At 39.9% G+C, this 17,631-nt stretch overlaps 1 long non-coding RNA gene across 1 annotated transcript in view; it reads right to left on the bottom strand.

Moving 5' to 3' along the window:
• Positions 1–17,631, bottom strand: part of LOC128116505 (uncharacterized) — a 74,720-nt gene that overhangs the window by 53,804 nt on the left and 3,285 nt on the right. Inside the window, exon 2 of the long non-coding RNA XR_008220487.1 lies at positions 3,834–3,913. This is a non-coding gene — a long non-coding RNA (uncharacterized LOC128116505). The remainder of the gene's footprint in view (positions 1–3,833; positions 3,914–17,631) is intronic.

Here is a 17,631-nt window from a genome sequence, read left to right as displayed (position 1 = left end):
ACAGGCTCCAAAGCTACAGAGGAACTCTGTCTCAAAAAACCAAACATAAATAAATAAATATCTTTTTAAGTGATTCTCTAATGAATCTTAAAACAAAATCCAGAATCCTGAGTCATACATTGCTAGGTGATCTGACTTCTGCCTTTTCATCAATGCCTCCATTCTCTCTGTCATCTGGACTCATCACTGGTGCTTTACAGTAAGACTGCCCTGCTTAGGATGCTCTTAACTCACATACTATTACTGCACTTAATGCCTAATACAACAATATCTCCATGGTAATACACACACACACACACACACACACACACACACACACACACACACACACACACACATTCAGAATTCTCCTAATTCTTATTTATTCCTTAGGTCTTAAATGCTTCTTATAGAAAGTCTCCATCTACACTATTCTACACGTTCTCTAGCATAGCATCCACCATGCTGTCTTCCACCTTCTTTTTTTTTTTTTTTTTTTTTTTTGGTTTTTCGAGACAGGGTTTCTCTGTATAGCTTTGAGCCTTTCCTGGAACTCGCTTTGGAGACCAGGCTGGCCTCGAACTCACAGAGATCCTCCTGGCTCTGCCTCCCGAGTGCTGGGATTAAAGGCGTGCGCCACCACCGCCCGGCCCACCTTCTTTTTTGACACTACTGCAGAAGGTACAGTAGACCAGTTAAGAGGCCAAGACTGCTGTGTTTTTAAATTATTCAGTTATAGAGGCTTAATACTGCTCAAATGAGGTTTAGAGACCAGGAGTTTTTTAGAGACTAGGAATTATTTACTTCTTTAAATAAACTTTCTGATTTTTAACTTTCTGTTGGAATTGTCATAAATGAAAACTTCTTTCTATAATTTTGCCATGGATTTGGCCATTCTTTCAATATAGGTTAGCTTTTGCTGTGGCAACAAATGAAGACAAAATTTGCAATGATTTAAAAGTTAATTCTTGCTATAATATGTAACCATTAACAACTTTTAAAGTTTGTTACTTCCAGGACAAAGACTGATGGAACATCCTTTACAGGTGTATATGTGGTCAACATAACAAGAAGAGACACGACAAATCTAAAATGTTTATGTTATAAGAAACACATGTTCTTTTCATCCACAGTATATTTTAAAAAGTGAGATTATGTGGCCATTCTTGGGTTCAACAGGATGCAGAAACAGAATACCCATGTAGGAAATGACTCTTTGAGAACAGAAAGTGAACTTTTGGCAAACAGTAACATAACCTATTATGACTGAGATCAGCAGGATGCAAAACTTTGTTCTGCCCATTTGAACTTGCCCTTACTCTGAGTCAGAAGCTAAGCTTCTGTAGTCACAGAAACGAAGACAAGTCACAATTCTAGGGCAAAGAGAACTCAGAAAGCTTTCATTAGGAAGCCACTCACAGTTCACCAGGTCACTACACTGTCTTTTGTAAATAAGGAAACCAACTCAGAATCTACCTGACCTCCCCGCAAGGAAATCTAGCATGACATATGAGAGCCAAAGTCAGTCTCCCAAATCATTGGCCTCAGAATTCAAAATCTTTTCCTACTGCCTACCTCAAGTGAACCTCACTTAATTCTCATGAGTAGATGCAGCGTTTCCCACAGCATAGATGTGTTAGGTGCTGACACCTGACTTGCAGTGTTGCAAAGAGAACCTCTGCCCTTGATATACAATGGGACTTTCTGAAAGAATTCTCCATGTTCTGTTGAGATAGGCTGTAATGACTCTCAGTTTTTGCTTGTTTTGAAGCTTTGTATGGGCATAGCAAGAACATATATAATCAAAAATGTCTATGGGGCCTTGTTTCCTTCTGTATAAATGCATTGTGTATACTCTAGCAGTGGCTTGTCCTGGTGTTTTATCCAAATCAGTCCATTTAGGACTCTACTGAAATCTGTTCTCTTAGTTTTACCCAGACACAAGTATTGTCAAGAAATGTAAACTAAACTCTCATATTTTTTCTAACTGCAAACAACAACAAACCTCTCTAATGCACAGTAAATTCTGATCCCAAAACCTTTTATTCTAACCTGTTTCATATTCTCTACTGCTGTTATCACTTCATCATAAGTTTCTTTTCTACTCCCAAACTTGTCACTAAATTTGACTATATCATCTCATGACTGCTTTCATTTATTAATTGAGTAAATCTTGAAGGTGGCAGACAATTTAGTAGAACAGAGAGCAAGTGATCTCAATGACTAAAGGGTGGTTCACTTAGCATTCTGCACCCAGTTTTAAATGTAATCTTTTGAGAGTATCATGTACTTTAAATCCTTCAGATTTATATCAAATATACATACTTCAATGTTATCAAATCCCTTAGACTGGTTTCTTCCCTCTGCCCACTTGCTGACTCTAGCAAGAATTACAAGCAGTAGTTTGTATGGTTTACTTCTGAACAGATCCAAGACTAGGAATCTGATAAGTGAATTCAGCTTCTAATGATTTTTGGCTCTCTGTTCTATACCCACACCCACACGCGCATACATATAATACAGGTAAGTATTTCCTTGAGGGTTCTCTAACATAAATAAACTAAATGATGTCAAGCCAGACAGGGGAAATTCTTCAAAGAAAGCCAACTTGGCAAGCATACTCCAGACATGGGGGAGAATATTCAAACAAATAGACAGACCGTGTGTCTGAAAAGCTGTTTCTCTACAAAGCCAGGATTTGGAAAAGCTTGGAAATTTGGTTATTTGAACAGAAATATTCCTGGAAAGCATCATTGATTACTAGAAAAATGATTAGGCTAGGGTCAGGAATCCATAATCATGCCCTGTAAACTTTGAGAAATTAACACATCCAGATCTTAGTCTGACCAGTAGAACTTGGTATGATTTTAGTGTGACTATGAGATCAATGCTATGGCTCTTACTCTCTTTGTTTTCATATATATGTGTGTGTGTGATGTCATGCATATATGGACACGTGTATGTGGATAGATATGCATGTGTAAATACCAGGAATAATCCTTGATCTCTCTTCTATTTTATCCCATGAGACAGGGTCTCCCAATTAAACACAGAGTTTGCTGATATGGCTAGTCTTGCTCATTAGCTTACTCTGGGTATCCTCTGTCTCTGTCTTCTGAGGCTAGCATTACAAGTAGGCTAACCTACCTACCAGGCATCTATGGGATCTGAAGAGGGATCCAAACTCTTTTCCTCATGCTGGAACTGCAAAGCTTATCTGCCAAACCATCTCCCCAGCCCCTTTGCACTTTTTTCTACAGAAGGATTGGGTGTTCCCAAGTTTACTACTATACATCATGGTACTACATACAACACTGGTTACTTTTGTTGCTGTTGTTTTGTTTTCTGAGACAGGGTTTCTCTGTTTAGTTCTGGCTATGCTGGAACTCACTTTGTAGAGGCTAGCTCAAACTCAGAGAGATTCACTTGCCTCTGCCTCCTGAGTGCTGAGATTAAAGGTGTGTGCCACCATGCCTGGCTAACATTTGTTACCTTTAAATAGTTTCTCTTCCTCTAAAATCCCACACATTTACCAGATTTCTATAACTTTGCATCATCTTACGGCACACTCCTGGGTGACTGTGAAGTGCTGAGCAACAGGCTGTTTAGAAGCCTTGGTTGTTTTGAGCCATGACTACAGGGCTTTTCAGAACTAATCTACTTTGTGCAACAATCTCATATAAATAGACATTGCTTTTTATAGGAAACAGATGTATAAAAAGTAACTAAAGGTAATAACAGTCTGAGCAATTGCTCTTTTTCTTCCCAATAACACTATCTCCTAGAAGTACAAGAAAGGGTTAAGATGTAAGAACAGAGAATACTCAAGTTTAGTTCCAAAGATTTAGACATACCTTTGATATCTGCCAGATGGGCCTTTGAAGTGCAAAACAGGAACAGATCCCTAAGGGAAGGCTGACACACAAGTTCTGACCTGTGAATTAATCAGAGAAACCACTGGGTGTGAATAGACAGTGCTTTTGTAGGAGTGGTTGATGTAGGCTGCTTAACCATGGTGGTCTCCATGGAAAGAGAAAGCAATAATTCACTTGGGATCCAGGCAGACAAGTGTAGGGTTGATTACTCGGGACCATTCCTAAGTGCAGGTGAGAGGCAAGATACAAATCACTCACTATGGAAATTTATGGAGAGTTAATGTTTATGCTTTCCAAGACTTTCCACATCTTACTCTGGAACCTTATATGTCTTTGAAAACTTAAATCCTAGGTTTTAAGCTGCACAAAAGCAAACTTGGTTGACTTTTTAAACTATTGCATAGCCAGTACCTCAAATAGTGTTTGGCATTGCTTATAAGGGTTCAATAAATATGTGTTTTATAAGTTATTTATGTACTAAGGTTCACATAATCTGGACAGATTGGAAAAAATGAGTATTTTTATACTATTCTGTATATTTTACACAAACAGCTTACAAACTCAGGCATCAGAGCCCTTTGTTTTCATGCTTCTCAGGTACTTTATCATAAACTGAACTCTGAGATGAATTCCTTATCTGGTCATTGTGAAAGCATTAGAGATCTGAGAGATAAAGGATCTAGATTCAGACTAAGTTATTTACAAGACTGTGAAGATAAGAAAAAGGAGAGGGGTCTACCTAGACTCACCACTAGTGTCAGGAAATCATGGCCCTCATAAGAACCAACAGCCAAGGACTCAGAAAGGAATGTCCTCTCAGGAACCAGAGCCAAGAGGGAATATAGAGATGGTGGCTTGAAATAGAAGAACCAGAGACTTCATAAAAAAAATTCCTGGGTCTAGCCTTGGCATAATCAACAACAGTAACTATTTTGTAAGGTTTATTCATTCCAGATAATGATCATTGCAGCCAAGTCCTGATCACTTGAAGATTTGTAATCATCTCATATTGTTTAATGAGTCTTGGTAACCATTGAATATAATGACTAAGACTGAATTTTCATCTAGCCTCATAAGATGAGCCTATGTGTCCACTTTAGTTTCCTTGAAAGAAAGTGTGCTATTTCATTTTTCAAAATGTGTTTTAGAGTTCAATGTGAAATTTCAAATATGTAGAAAAAGTGAAGAGAGTATATTGAAAATAGAGTATATAAAATACTCATCATTCATCATCATCCTTACCCATCATCAATATAGCCCTCTTTGCTCCATTTCTAGTTTCTACTCTCTGCACTATGCTGATCATTTTTATTTAGCAGTTTATTAAGACATGAAATGTAAGTTCTCCAATTATAAGAAGATGTGTCTGTTTTGTTGGTATCCATGGGAGGCCTACCCTTTTCTGAATAGAAACAGAGGAGGAGTGGATGTGGGAGAGGCAGAGGGGAGGTGGGGTGAGGGATTGGGAGGAGAGGAGGGAGGGGAAACTGCAGCTGGATATAGAAATAGAGAGAGAGAGAGAGAGAGAGAGAGAGAGAGAGAGAGAGAGAGAGGGAGGGAGGGAGGGAGGGAGGAAGGAAGGACTAAGATAAAACATAAGTTGTGTCAATAGTTTCTAGAAAATGTGTAAGTTGTATAAATATCACAATAAAATTTTAAGACATTTTCATCACACCAAGCTGCCCTCTGTCCATTTGTAGTCAATCTCTATTCCTGTCTCCAAACATAGGCAACTACAGATCTGCCTTGTCTCTCTTCAGCTTGCCTCCCCTGAATATATCACATGTAGAGAATAATGCCCAATCACTTGTTTCAGGATTTCTTCACCTAGCATTAGGTTCTTGAGTTTCGGTCAGGTTGTAGCTGTATAAGTAGTTGAATCATTTCCATTGCTAAGTGTGTTCAGTTCTCTGACAGGTTGGCATTTTGTTTATACATTCGCTAGATGTTGGGTATTTAGATTGCTTGGGGATTTTCTGTTACGATAATGCTACAGACATCTATTGGTTAGTATTTTCATTTTTCTTGGGTAAGCACTTATATATGGAATTGTTATGTGCTATCCTGTGAAAGGATCCCCCCACAATTCAGTGGAAACTTAATTTCCATGCAATATTGAGAAGTGGAATAGTAAAAGGTAGAGATTAGATTTGGGGGGTCATTGCCCTTATTAATGAAGTGAGGTTGTGGTCAAAGGAAGGCGCATTTATGAAAGTGCAGTTTACCTCACTTTCTCTCTTCCATGCTCTCTTGCCATGTGTACCTCAGATTGAGGCCTTCAGTCTTCAACTTTCTAGCTCCTAGGACAATATGTCAAGTAACCTTTTGGTATGCATAATTTTCTCAGTCTGTGGTATTCTGTGTTAATAACAGATTAGGATACAGGGCCCATGGTAACCTATTAAGAAAGTAGAAACCTGTTTTCTAAATATAGTTGTAACATTTTGCATCTGTAATGTGTAAGAGTTCTAGTTTTCTACATCCTCCCTAAGCCCTAGTTTTGGTTTATTTTTTATTATTATAGTCATTCTGGTGCATATAAAGAAATAGTATGCTTTTAATTTGCATATACTTAATGAATAATGACATTGAACACTTGTTCTTATATTATTTGTCTTCTCTGGTGAGAAGACTAGTCAAGTTCCCTCCACCCCTACTGAGTTGTTTGCCTCCTTCCTATTGAAGCATCAGTGTTCTCTGCATATTTTGGACCCGAGTTTTTTATGAAATAATACTTTGTAATAGTGTGTAATACCTTGTAATAGTATTTTCTTAAGCTAGTCCCTTTATTTTCTTTTTATTTGTTTTTGTTTCTTGTTTTTTGCTTTTTCGAGACAGTGTTTCTCTATGTAGTTTTGGTTCCTGTCCTGGATCTTGCTCTGTAGACCAGGCTGGCCTTGAACTCAAGAGATCCACCTGGCTCTGCCTCCTGAGTGCTGGGATTAAAGGTGTGTGCCACCGTCGCCCGGCTCCCGTTATTTTCTTAATGCTGTCTTTTGAGCTCCCTCTGAGCCCAGATAGTAACTATACCTACTTAATTGACACAGACAGGGGACTAGTTTTCAGTTCATTTGCCTATGAGAAATTACTGGGGAATCAATTTAACTTTTCTAAAGACTAGACTTGCACCTCAATCAAAGACTGTTTAAGCTTCTGGGTGGCCTGCTAGAGGGAAACAGAGGGCCTTTCACAAGCAAAGATATGTGGGTCCAGAGCAGCTCCTGCCGCTTTGATAGCAGTTAAATGGAATCTGTACACCTGTTTTGGGAGATTTAACATCTAACATGAACATAAATTTCTCCTGCATTGTTAGATGTCCTCCTTTCCTTCTGTCACCCTAGTTTTGTAATTTTCAGTGTTACAAGTCTTACATTTCCTTTATTAAATTTATCCTTAAGTATTCTATTATTTGTGGAGCTGTTATGAATGGAATTGTTTCCTAAACTTTATTTCCAGACTGTTCATTGCTAGTATATAAAATTACAATTGATTTTTTTTGTATATTGATTTTTGTATCCCGTGACCTCATGAACTCGTTCATTATTTCAAACAGCTTCCCTCTCATACACATGCACACTTAGGATTTTCTGCATGAAAGTGTGAGATTTCTTGCACACATGTGCTTGTATATTAAAATTTAGAGCATCCTAATTTTAAATTAAACAATGAGAATATATTCAAGGTCATTCCTATAACAGGCTATAAATGCCTAATGGGAAGAGTCTTCTGAGCCAACTTGGGTATATCATCACTTAGGAGAGTGGACAACATTTGTTTCACCTGCCTATGATAGACAACCAAAAACCAAGTTCACTGAAAACTTTGAGACATTCCTAAGCATGGAGAGCTGCAAAAAAATACCTGTGGACATTCTAGCTCCTGTGGCCTACATAGTCTGAGGCAAAAGCCTCACAGAAAAGATGAGCCATGCAGGGTCCCCAAATGTGTCTGGAAGTTGATAGGTAGTGACAATGCTCAGCTGGCAATCTCAGCTGTCCTCCAGGGAAATTGGAAGCATTGGGGCTTTATGGAGATGATAAGACATGGCATCAGTTTCTCTGCTTCAAATCAGACTTCTTTTCCTAAGTTCATTCTCTCTCTCTCTCTCTCTCTCTCTCTCTCTCTCTCTCTCTCTCTCTCTCTCTCTCATTCTTTCTTTGATAACAAGTTTGCACTATATAGCCCAGGCTAGCCTCAAACGTCTATCCTCCTCCTTCAGCCTCCTACATGCTGAGATTAAAAGCATGTGATACCATACCCACCTCATTTTATATCCAACAACTTCCTGTTGATGCAGGAAACAAGCACTAGTCCTCATTGATGTGGTCTCTGCCCAGTAGTGTCTAAGGCCTGTGGATGCTGCCTCCAGGAACACTGCATTGACTGAATGAACATTCTAGACTCAAGTTACCCCTTTGAAGCTTGAGTCATCTCACACCTCCGAGCCTCCGTTCTTTCCTCCACACATCAGGAGCATAATAACACTCCTGCCCCCACATGCGCACGTAGGGTTGCATCAGGGATAAAAGAAATATGTTCTATAATATCCCCAGAGAAGCCAAAATGCTAACCAAGTAGTAACAGAAATACTTTGATCCACTGTCTCCATGCTATGATGTCTGAAGCGTGGCCTAGGCATTCATATTTAGAGGCTAAATTTAGGTCCAATTTTCACAGATATTGTTCTCCCAAAAGGTATTTTAGGTTGTAACAATATAGGTTCTATTTTTATAGAATACTTTAATGTCATTTTCACGTGTATGAAAAGAGCTTGGCTTTTTTCTTTCTTTCCTGTGTGGGTCCCTGTACCAAAAAAGTGTTGTTTATTATGGCTCTAATTCGTTTCTTTGCTTCCATCTGACACTCTGATTCCCTGCTTCCCATGCTGCCAGCCTGTTCTTGTGCACAGATAAACCTGAGCTTGACTCCTCTTTTTCCCTAGTGACCTATAACGAATCAGTCAAGTCTTCTGGACTCCTTGGTATCACTCAAATCCACCCATTTCTCCCCACCCCACCTGACATGCCTCCATTTTAATCACTGTCATTTCTCGCCCCAAACTAATGACTCAGCCCCTTCCATAGACCCTCAGAGGGGCCCATGATTCTCTTTATCTCCATTCCTTTCTCCACATTGCAGTCAGAATGATCTTCCTGAAGTGTAAGCTATATCATGGAATTCCCTGCTGGAAACTGTGATTGTCAGAACAATCCACATCAAATTCCAGACTTCTGGGCCTGGCACACTTGCCCTTTCAGGTCCATCCTTCAGGGTCAGACCCTGGTACCTTCCCCCTTTGCTCTTACTTTTATTGCCCTTTCATTCTGTCAATTCCTAACGCTGCAGTGGGCTCCTTCTACTGTACTTTCTTGTCACCTGCCATTCATGCATACTGTTTCCTGCACTAGGAAGACTTTCTTTTAGTGTTCTTCCAATCTGCTCCCTTCATAAGCCCAACTCCTTATTACAGCCTCATGTTCCTGCCCCCTCTTCTATAAACCCTTTCCAGGACTTGTAAGCCATGGCTAGATGTCCCTTGCTATGCCCTCACAGCACATCATATTATCTCCCTTATTCATTCATGCTTCACTTTGCCCATTTGTTACTATGGCTCAACTAGACCACCATCTGTCTGAGGACATGGATGCATCCTTATTCCTATTATATCCCAACAATAAATATGGCATTCTTATTCCGATTTCTTCCAATCACCTAGATACTGGAGATACTGGTTGTTAACGACTCAAAGTCATGTCCCAAACTCAGAAGTGCCCTAGGTTGCAATAAAAGATGGCTTACTCTGGGAGGGTGGACCATCAATTATTAGATGACATGGGCATACAAAGGCTTGAATTCTTACATTTCTATTACAGGATAAAACATCATGACCAAAAGCAGCTTTGGGAAGAAAGGGTTTATTTCATCTTATATCTTGTAGTCTGTCATCCAGGGAAGTCAGGGCAGGAATTCAAGGCAGGAACCTGGAGGCAGGAGCTGATGCAGAGGCCATGGAGGAATGCTGCTTACTGGATTGTTCCTCATGGCTTTCTCAGCCTGAATTTTTTTATAGTGCCCAGTACCATCAGCCCAGGGGTGATACCACACACAATGAGTTTGGCCCTCTCGCATCAATCGTCAGTCAAGAAAATGCACCACAGGCCTGTCTGGTGGAAGTATTTTCTCAATTTCTCAATATTCCCTTTTCCAAAGTGATTTGAGCTTGTGCCAAGGAGACATAAAAGGAGCCAGTGTAGTCTTCTTGCATTTTTAGGACAGCTCTCAAATACCAAGTTTCTCGTAGGATTGGACTAGACCTCTTTTGCAACTGTGTTGTGTTTCACAGTTCTCCCTGCACCATCTCCCAAGAATATTATTCCCTGATACCTTCTGTACCCAATTCATAATTTCCTATCTCAGAGTCTATTTCCGGGGAATCTAGGCTAAGACCGTTTCAAAACATAGTCTCTGGCACACAGTAGGTGTTCGGTAACTATTTGGCTTGTAAACACCCAAAGAGATGAATGGGTACACACCCTTTCAGGCTAATTCTAAACATGGAAAACATTCAAGGCTTGACTGCCTACTTTCTTAAAAGTTCTCTCAGACGTTCTCTTTGCAGGATAAAGGACACCATCTTTAGAAGGAACATAGCTCCTTTCCTTGTCATCTGGCTCAGAGTGATGCAAGCTAAGAGCACTTAAAGGATGTAACTTTATTCTGTGTATTAGTGAAAAAGAATAAAAAGTTATCTTGCAAGTCATAAATCAGACAGAAAATAGTTTGTTTTTCATGGTTTTTTTCTGAGTATTACAATAATGTTAGAGAAAGCTGTATGCTGTTCAAAGGTATTTTAGAGCGTGTCTTTAGGGTAGGTAACCTTCAAAGGGACAGAGGACACACAGCTGCTGCATAGATTAAGCACCTCAACCCTCTCATGTGATAGCATTCATTTCCTGCAATCCAAAGGAATTCACTGATTGTACAAATACAGGATATGGCTATGGATAAAATAACTTGAACTTGGGGAAAATGTCCTAATGATGAAAATCAAGGAACTTCACTGGGGAAGGCTGGAAGACTAGACTCCCCAAATAGATGTATAAAGAATAGAGAAGTCAAGATTGAAACTTGATATCCTCAAAGTAGAACATCTAGACAATGACTGACTTCTTAGTCATCACAGCCAAAGAAACACAAACAGAGGCGTCTCCTGAGCATGAATGCATGCTCATGTGCGGCACACACACACACACACACACACACACACACACACACACACACACACACACACAGACTCTGAGAAATGTATGTTAGATTGTCACCAATGTTTTACATCCTATGTGAGAATGACCATTTAGAACCCTTTAGTACTTTGAGGGGGTTGTTGTTGTTTGTTTCATTTTTAACTACAGAATATACACATAAACATTTTGCCATTTTGAAGCAGTGGTTATTGGTGATAGACCCCAGACCCAGGGTACTACCTTCTCAGGTGGGCGCCCCAAGAACCCAGACTCCGGTCCAGTTGATGCAAACAGCAAGAGGTTTATTGATGCAGCTGTACAGTCGGGCTCCCCTTGTCCTGAGGGTAAGAGTCGCGCCTACTGCAGCCACATGGGTACTTTATAGGAAAAACCCACAAAAGCCATAAGATTACAATTCCCATACAATTTCGTTTCGATTGATTTATGTCTAGAGGCTAATTTCACAAGATCATGGCCTGATCACAGGGTGGGTACAGTCACGTCCGCATGCACATTCTTCCTGAAACCTCAAGGGGGGTGTCAGGGTGGGAGCGAAGTTTACACAAAGGTTACAGTGGTCTTTCCTGGAACACTTGCAGTTATCCCAGTCACAGTTGAGTGCATCTCTTAATAGAAATCTCTTTACATTGTTACATTGTGGCAGGGGTGGCTGAGTCAGGTTGCCCTTGGAACTAGCTTTTTAGTTCCTCATTCTCCTGGGGCTTGGGAATGGGTGTAAGCCTGAAGGGTTAGGGTCTTTCAATTGGGAGGCATATATTAGCATACCAAAGTCTTCAGCAAATTCTACTGGTAAAGAAAACTTTTAGATTACTGTCTGCAAAAATAAAAATAAAAATAAATTAAAAAAAAAAAACTACCTACTGATATATACTAATTCCCCTGGGACCGCTTATAAGGAAAGTGACAGAACCACCTGGAGGGCTTATTTTAACAATAGAGTGGTATCGCTAAGGAAGGCATTCTTGGAGATTTATGGGGCCATTGGATGCAAGATGATTTAGAGCAGAGTGGCTGGAGATGTGTTAAGCAACAGCTACCATTTTTCAGTTTCAGTCCTTATCAAATGTAGAATGAGGACAGTGGTTGAAGGATGAGGAAAGGAAAGTCAAGAGAGAAACTGATGAGGATGGAATGGATGAACATGGCCACTAATTCACACTAACTTTTGAAATGATGGAAAGGCAGGAGAATGAGGATGATGTAATCATGACTTTAGAGCACAGAAGACTTCTATTTGGTTTTCAAGCTCTTATGGGGCTGCAGAACCCTCAAATATCAAAATTTCAGGGATGGATCTGAAGTAAAAAAAATAAGAAAGCACAGAGGCAATGTGGGTGGCCATCCAATGGTGGGTAAAAGAAGAACACAGAAAGAATCTGTGTCTTTCACACTGAGAAATTTTGGTAGGGAAATTTTTAGAACAATCTAGATCTGAAAGAAGGTCTTGGAAGTATAGACTTCATGACAGAAATAGTATTTATTTCACTTCCAATATAGTCTTAAGCAAATAAGTTTAGGAGGAGAAATATCTCACAGAAATAATTCTGGAGACTTTGTTGGTGGAAAGACCCATATAATAAGATGTTAAAAGATGCATCTTAGAATGCATTACTTGAAGTCAATTCTTAGCTCTATCAAAGCCATGAACTCTCTGTAAAATTTATTATATTAAAATTAAATTAGGAGACTGATACTCACTGGCATCTCATTGTGAAGATTAACAGATATTCCATATAAAATGCTTAGCCCAAAACCAAACACAGGACAAGCAACAATTAATGTGATAAAAAAGACACTGTACCAAGTACTGGAGCAGACTTTCTTGGACTGTCAGCCCCCAAATCATAAGACTTCTTATTAATAATGAAAGCTCAGTCTTAGCTTAGACTTGTTTCACTAGCTCTTATAACTTAATTTAACCTATTTCTATTCATCTATATTTTGCCTCAGGGCTTTTTACCTTTCTTTCATTCTGTATTTCCTACTTTCCTGCTTCCTCTCCGTCTGTCTGTCTGTCTGGCCCCTGGCATCTCCCTGGTGTCTCTTTTTCTTTCTTTCTTCCTTGAACCTTAATTCCTCCTCATACTTACTCTCCCTGCTTAGAAGTCCTGCCTATTCCTCTTCTGCCTAGCTATTAGCTGTTCAGCTTTTTATTAGACCAATCAGATGCCTTAGGCAGGCAAGATAAAACAGCAACACATCTTTACATAATTAAACAAATGCAGCATAAACGAAACCAACACACCTTTACATAGTTAAACAATTATTCTGCAGCACAAATAAATGTAACACATCTTTACTTCAGCAAGTATTCTACTCCACAAAATAAGTACTGTGTTGGTACTGAGGGGGTGGACTGGAATGAGATACTATTTAAGCTTTCACATAATAATTGATTCAATGTACCAAACTCTTAATTTTTACTACAAGAATCTTAACCATGTTACCTCTTATGGAAGTATAAAGCTGTACATTCTTAGACACTTTAAAAAGTGGAGCCTATTCCTTGTCACTTGGGTTTGGACTAGACTTCATTGCTTTTAGCAGGTAGGACCTGTGGCTTCCACTTTGCTCTCTCCAATCACTCTTTAAGAGAGGACTGCTATGATTTTGTGAGGCCACCCCCAAAAAAATCCCACAAGGTTTTGAGGCTTCCTGCCAACAGCCAGAACTGACTTCAAAGTATGAGGCAGCCAGTCTAGAGTAGATCTCCAGCCCAAGTCAAGCCCTCAGATGAGTACAGTCCTGACAGACCGACTAACTGCAACCTCCCAAAAGACCCCGTGCCAGAACCACACCGCTGATTTATTCTCAGATTACGTGTGTGTGTGTGTGTGTGTGTGTGTGTGTGTGTGTGTGTGTGTGTTAGGTATTACACCTCCTCCACGAAGGCATGCAGGCATGCATGTGTTCAGAGGCTTATGTAAGCTGTATTCTTCAATTGCTTCTCCATCTAAATTTTTGAGACATGTTCTCTCACTGAACTTATCATGTTTGCTAGGCTGGCTAGCTGCCAAATCTTCAAAATGCGTCTGTCTTTGTGCCACCTGTGCTGCCATGCCTGGCTTTTATGTGGATGTTGGGGATCCAAACTTTGAACCTCATGATTGCATAACAACCAATTCACCCACTGAGACATCTTTCTGGCTCCCGACTCTGACTCCTTGAGCCACAGAAATTGTGTGAGGTGATAAATATTCATCTCTTGGAACTTTTACATTCTAGGATAGTTGCTTATATACACAGATATTGTTTCTCAAAAACACCCTATTAAAAAATGGAAAATTGTTCACAATGCAGGTGAGAAAGTCATAGCCAGAGGTGTTAATTACTTCATTTTTTCCCCCTGCTAGTCCATAGTCTATAGACATAGTCAGATTTTGAGTCTAAATCTATGTTTTCAAGGTCCAAGGTATTAACTACTTTATCTCTGTGTCCTTAAGAGGAGTCTGTGAGGGAAGTAATAAAGCAGTTCCCATAAGGAGCCAGGGCCTGGGGCAGTCCTTGTTGTAGTATATATTATTTTCTTTCTTTCTGAAATGAGCCTGGAGAGTAAGAAGAACCTTTAAAAATGTTGTATGTGGATTCCAGGTGACTTTAATAAACATGCCCCTGCATCACCTATGACACCTAACAAATATTATTTCATTAACATTAAAAACTGTGGAGCAAAAATTAGCTCATGATTTCCCAGAACACATAACACTCATATTTCCACCCCACAGAAATACTTTTCAAATGCTCCATTTTTGCTACTGCATAGCACAGGCTGGAAAAGGCATACGGGAAGCAATACCCACTGTTGCAACTGCTACTTTTCTTGTCTTTCCAGGCACATCTTGGGTGAGCTGTGGGCTCACTTTCCAAGCTACAGTCTAAATCATAACCTATGTCTCATTTTTCTTTTCCCTCTTTGCATTTGTGAACATTCAGATCAAGCCCTAGATCATGCCTTCAGATTTATGAAGACAGTAATCCATCATCCACACTTGGGGAGCCTTTTCGCCTACCTCTGACTGATTGAATACCCCCAGAATTTTACCTTCTGACCACTGTTGGACATATTTCTCTCATCTTACATTACAAAAGTACAACTCCCTTTCTGCCTTTTGCAACAGCATAACATGTAGGAGAACACACATGGAGGGGGTGGAGGAAGGAGGGAGGGAGGAAGAGAAAGGAGAGAGACAGAGAGGAGAGGCTGCTGAGGCTTTGATTTGCACTAGTCACCTAATCTTCATGAATACAAGCACAGGGGTGGATACCATTAGTCACACACCTGATATTATGGGTATCCAGCTCCATGTGCTGCCTTGAAAACTGAATATAGTGAACCAAGTTATATGAAAACTTAGAAGAATAGCACAATATGATGGATTAGGCTGACTTCAAACTCTCAGCTCTCCTCTTCAGCCTCCCAGGTGCCAAGATTACAGATGTACACCACCACATCTGGCAAGATATTGTTAAGCCTTTCCTTGTGGTCTCTCCTCTGTGTTCTGTAGCACACTGGGAAGTTAGTCTTTAAGAATGTAAATATAGCCATATAGCCGGGTGGTGGTGGTGGTGCACGCCTTTAATCCCAGCACTCGGGAGGCAGAGACAGGTGGATCTCTGTGAGTTTGAGGCCAGCCTGGGCTACCAAGTGAGTTCCAGGAAAGGCACAAAGCTACACAGAGAAACCCTGTCTCAAAAAAACAAACAAACAAACAAACAAAAAGAATGTAAATATAATATAGTCCAGCCCCACATTTTATTAACAATTTAAAGCATTTCAAGGGAAAATGTTGTTAGTTGTCTTTGCTCTTTGGGGGGGGCACCACCCAACTTCCAAATAAATCACATGTGGAGGCTTATTCTTAACTATAAATTATAAAACCCAGCCTTAGCTTGGCTTTTTTCTTGCCAGCTTTTATTAACTTTAAATTACCCTGTCTACCTTTTACCTCTGGGGTTTTTCCTTTTCTTACTTTCACTCTTACACTTTGGCTGGTTGTGTAGCTGGGTGGCTGGGTGGCTGGGTGGCTGGGTGGCTGGGTGGCTGAGTGGCTGGGTGGCTGGCCCCTGAAATCTTCCTTTCCTTGCTCTCTTGCTATTTCTTCTCTTTACCTCCCAGAGTTCTCCTTCTATTTATTCTCTCTGCCCACCAGCCCTGCATATCCTTTCTCCTGCCTTGCTATTGGCTGTTCAGCTCTTCATTAGACCATCAGGTTTTTTAAACAGGCACAGTAACACAGCTTCACAGAGTTAAACAAGTGCAACATAAAAGAATGCAACACATCTTTGCATCATTAAACAAATGTTCCACAGCACAAACAAATGTAACACATCTTAAAATAATATTCTACAACAGGAAAACTTGTCTGTTACTGATTTTCAAAGTACACCTTTTACCTGGGATCTAATCACCCATACTCATTCTTCATTCTTAAATCAGTTGTTCAATAGATTTTGATTTAGTAGTAACTAACTTCCTATGTCTCCTGCCTGAAATGCTGTATCTGGTTGGAGTGTTTTTTTTTTTTTTTTATTTTGTTTTGCTTTTTCATTCCTCTAATCTCTGCCCAGAGTCATTCTTTTATAGAACCGGTTGAAGAGAGAGCTATGGAACCAGCCACTGGTTTGGGATTATAACCTTAATACTGTTTTACAGGCATCAGGCTGGAGGAAGGGGGAATGGGTAAAAAATGAACAATATTAGCTTCCATTTCTATCTCTTAAGAAACTATTTTAAAAATCTCATTGAAAATGTTTTGCTACATCCAATTAGCCAGACCTCAGTCACAAAAGGAAGGGTAGAACATTTAGTCATTCTAAATACCATCAAGATCCATTCATAAGGAAGAATGAGAGAATGAATGTCTACAAAGGAGTTCACAGACTGGGCTGAACTGGATATATACGGTCAAATCATCAATCCTTATGTACTTGTGTTTCCTTAGGTACAAGATGAAAACTCCGACTCCCAGTTCCAGTTGTTAGGAGTGATAAGTAAGAAAAAAGTAAAATGTTCTGCTTGTACTGTGGCTACCTGGCCCATGAAGTCAGTCAATAGACCCTTCATTGTTATTGTTTGAATAGCAAATAACTAGGTAAAGATGATTTTTAAAAAGTAATGTTCTGATAAGTTAATATGAAAGGACCTAGGTAGGATGCTATGCACAGAAACCATTGGAATTTCTCAGTGGATGAATTTGAACATTTTGCTGCCCAATTTAGTATCCTTCATTTCTTTCCTTCCTTTTAGTTTTAGGGAGAGCCAGGGCCCTCTAGATAGAACACAAGGCACTTGTGCTCTTGGACATTTCTCAGTACCTTGACAGGTACATCCTGTCCTAGACCCTCCATGAAAGCTCATGGTCTTTTCTTCCCTCTCTGCTTGCATATGTGCTGTAAACACCACTAGGGATGCCCTGCCTTCTACTTTGTCCCTCTGACTTGAGTTTGTTTCTCATCATCTGGCTCAAACTTCAGGTTTCTGGGAGGCCGTCTCTTAAGGTTGGAATCTGAAC

Source organism: Peromyscus californicus, unplaced genomic scaffold (assembly GCF_007827085.1).
Source record: "Peromyscus californicus insignis strain IS unplaced genomic scaffold, ASM782708v3 Scaffold_20__1_contigs__length_68692818, whole genome shotgun sequence".
In the NCBI taxonomy this organism is placed as follows: domain Eukaryota; kingdom Metazoa; phylum Chordata; class Mammalia; order Rodentia; family Cricetidae; genus Peromyscus; species Peromyscus californicus.
Note: the sequence above shows the minus strand (reverse complement) of the source record. Positions and strands in the feature narration are given on the sequence as shown.